This window comes from Lactuca sativa, chromosome 6 (assembly GCF_002870075.4).
Source record: "Lactuca sativa cultivar Salinas chromosome 6, Lsat_Salinas_v11, whole genome shotgun sequence".
Lineage (NCBI taxonomy): Eukaryota > Viridiplantae > Streptophyta > Magnoliopsida > Asterales > Asteraceae > Lactuca > Lactuca sativa.
Genome location: NC_056628.2, coordinates 44,343,525 through 44,346,622, shown reverse-complemented (window position 1 = coordinate 44,346,622; position 3,098 = coordinate 44,343,525). Strand labels below are relative to the sequence as shown.

At 36.9% G+C, this 3,098-nt stretch overlaps 1 long non-coding RNA gene across 1 annotated transcript; it reads left to right on the top strand.

Moving 5' to 3' along the window:
- The first annotated feature begins 1,325 nt into the window (after window positions 1-1,325).
- LOC122194562 (uncharacterized) lies at window positions 1,326-2,390 on the top strand. The gene is made up of 2 exons (XR_006183876.2): window positions 1,326-1,863; window positions 1,998-2,390. It is a non-coding gene; the product is annotated as an uncharacterized LOC122194562 (long non-coding RNA).
- The last annotated feature ends 708 nt before the right edge of the window (window positions 2,391-3,098 follow it).

Genomic DNA, 3,098 nt, shown 5'->3' with positions numbered 1-3,098 from the left:
ATGTATACATTGTTTTGGGGTTAATATAAGGTTTCTAAGGCACTAGGTTTCTGCAGTGAATCTTGAGAACATCCTTCAATCTCTAAAACGTTCAACCATTGTAGTCTGTCAAACTCCTTGCTCAAGATTGGTTGTGCACCATCCTGAGCATAAAAAAACATAGGCGTACGTTCCAGGTTTATTTATCGCATGGCTTATGTACGGTACTAACCATAGTTGAGGCGTTTGACCTAAAGGGTTGAGTTTGGGGTTTTAGTTGGAGATATGTTAGAATTTTATTAAGTGTTCTCATTGCAAGTTAGAGTGTATATATATATATATATATATATATATATATATATATATATATATATATATATATATATATATATATATATATATATATAACTCTTATATATTATTGTTGGTGAGGTTTGTAGTATTATTAATTTTTGTTTTGTACTCCAAGACTACCAAGCACAGACGATGGTCAGACAGGAACACCGGAGGGTAGGACAATTTTAGCAATTAAGTCGTTATGAAATCCAACAACCCTATGCGGCCCTTCAAACCAGGTTCTGCATACCGTAAGTAGTCAAGAAGTGGTGTAATTAATAATAATAATACTTTTATTAGAAGCTAGTTGCTATAGTTGTATTCCTCTTTCGAGGATACGAGTGCTCTATGGCCAATTTAGCTCTGATACCAATCTGTCACACCCCCGGCCGAGGCGGCAGAACATGTTGGGTTGTGCGACTAACTTCATGGATCATAGGTAAACTGAATATTTAGCACAAGTACAACAATAAACAATGTAGCATTCATGTTCTATCTTGATATTTGAATATAAGGTTTTTACAAATAATAAGAATACATGAATTTCCTTAACAGATAGACATATAATACATCAAGTAAACTAGGTTACCTGTAATCCAATCCGTCTTGAAGCATGAGTTCCATTTGTTTGAATTCGTTTATTTTTTAGAAACTCGTCGTGAGAAACCGCAAATCCATAAATGTTGAACTTTAGCAAATTTACACCATAGGGGTTCTTTTGTAATTTAGCTAAACTATAGGAGTTGTTTGGTAGTTTAATTTAACGAATAGGACTGTTTTGGTAAAAGAATATCAAATGAGGGGTTGTTTTAAATAACCGGGTTCAATGTTTAGGGGTTTGGGACTTCTTTTGAATAAAGGGTTTATTAGGGAGGATAGTTTTGTCACTTTATAAACAAAAAATGATTTAGGGATTTTATGTATAAAGGAATCTCATGAGGGACTGATTGTGTTTAAGTGGTCCAACTTAATGAAATTAGGGATCTTACGCCCCTGTTTTTGTCGTTCAAACGAAAGGAAGTCGAACACGAAGGAACGACATAGATACGAACAACGACGGTGGCAGAATGGAGCGTAAGGCTTCGTCGGTCGATTCGCAAGCCGAGATTGTCTCCGGGGTCGACGAGACCGAAGCAACGAAGGCGTGAAGAAGCAGCGAAGTTTCGCTCATTCCCATTCGGCTGTGAGGTGCGAAGGAAGGAGGTCTGATAGGGAGTCCGGGCGTCGCTAGCAGCGGTAGCACCAAAGACGAATCTTCGGAGCTCTATGGTCGATGGCAACAACAGAGAAAGAAAACGAGGGGAAAGGGGGTCTCCGGTGAGGTGTCGCGAGCAGCAGCAGTGACGAAGACGAGGTCTTCGGTGGGGTTTGCTCGACGGAAGAAGAAGGGGAGGGTGTGAGGGGTGGGTCGTCGGTCTCAGTGGGTGTTGCGATGAGGCCATTTGCGATCGGTGGTTGAAAAGGGAGGCACCTTCGGTGCTTGGCTGGACCGAAGAGGGAAAAAAATGGAAGCAGCGGGGGTGGGGCTGCTGCTTCGATTGGTAGCAGGTAAGTGGATGGGAGGGTCTACTCCGGTAGCTCCCCTGTTCTTCTTCTTCTTCTTTTTTTTCTTTTTTTTTTTTTTTTTTTTTTGATAGAAACAGATGAAGGGAATGAATGTTTTGGGTGTTGCTGTTTGATAGGGAATCGATGGGTGTTCGGGTTGGGGCTTGGTCATCGAAACAGGAAGGGACAAAGGTGGATACTAATGTTTCTGGTCCAATGGCGAAAAAAAAGAAGGTAGCAGGGAGTGTTTCTCGTAGCGATCGATGAAGGAATAAGGCAGCAGCAAAAACGATTCTCAGGGGTTTTCCGTTTTTGGAGGGTTCGATTGACAGCAAGGGAGCTGTGGTTTTACTGTCTTCACCGAGGGAAAGATGGGTGAAGGGAGCTCTTTTATTTCACATTTAACTTGTAATTGTATGTATAAAATCTGATCCCTCAGATTTGATTTTATTTTAACGTGATTTTTGGTGTACAATTTATAATTTAGGATTTGATTTGATTTGATTTTAACTTGATCTTTGGCTGTACAATTTAGATGGTAGTAGGAAATATACATCCACAGTGTAAGTGTAAGTTGGTGAATCATTTTGAATGCTTGTGTGGGAAATGATGATCGAGCATGGAAAGAATAGCAACTTGTCATATTCTTAAGTATCATTTAGACTTCTAATAGAATTCTAGTTAAGTGGTGATTGTTTGGGATTTTAAGAAATCATTTATACCCATTTTTCCCATATACTTTTAATATTAATTAATTTTAATATTAATTAATTTTACTTGTGTGAGGATTATTCAGAAAACTCAAGTGTTTCATGTAAGGAGAAATCACATCCTCCCTAATAAATAAAGAGCTTTTTGTCACTTGTCATCCTTTTAGACTTTTTGCCACTTGGATTTTTTAAATAAGAAAATTTTATAAGAGTTAAAAATATTGATTCCTAATTTATGGGGATTAATTTTGGGGAATTGATTTGGACGATTTTAAATGAATATAAGTTCAAAACAATTAATTAATATCATAACCAAGGCACGTAATTTTCTTTTTTGCTTTTTCATATATGTTATATATGTGCATTAAAATTTTACTATTTACCCTTTTGACAATTCATATTTCTAAATAAGTGAGTTTGTATGTACGTTTGTTGAATTGTTCCTTGTAATATCTTATATTCATTTCTTTAAGTAGTTATCTTTATTAGTATATAGATTGAAATACTTACGTATTCATCATTTAAGTT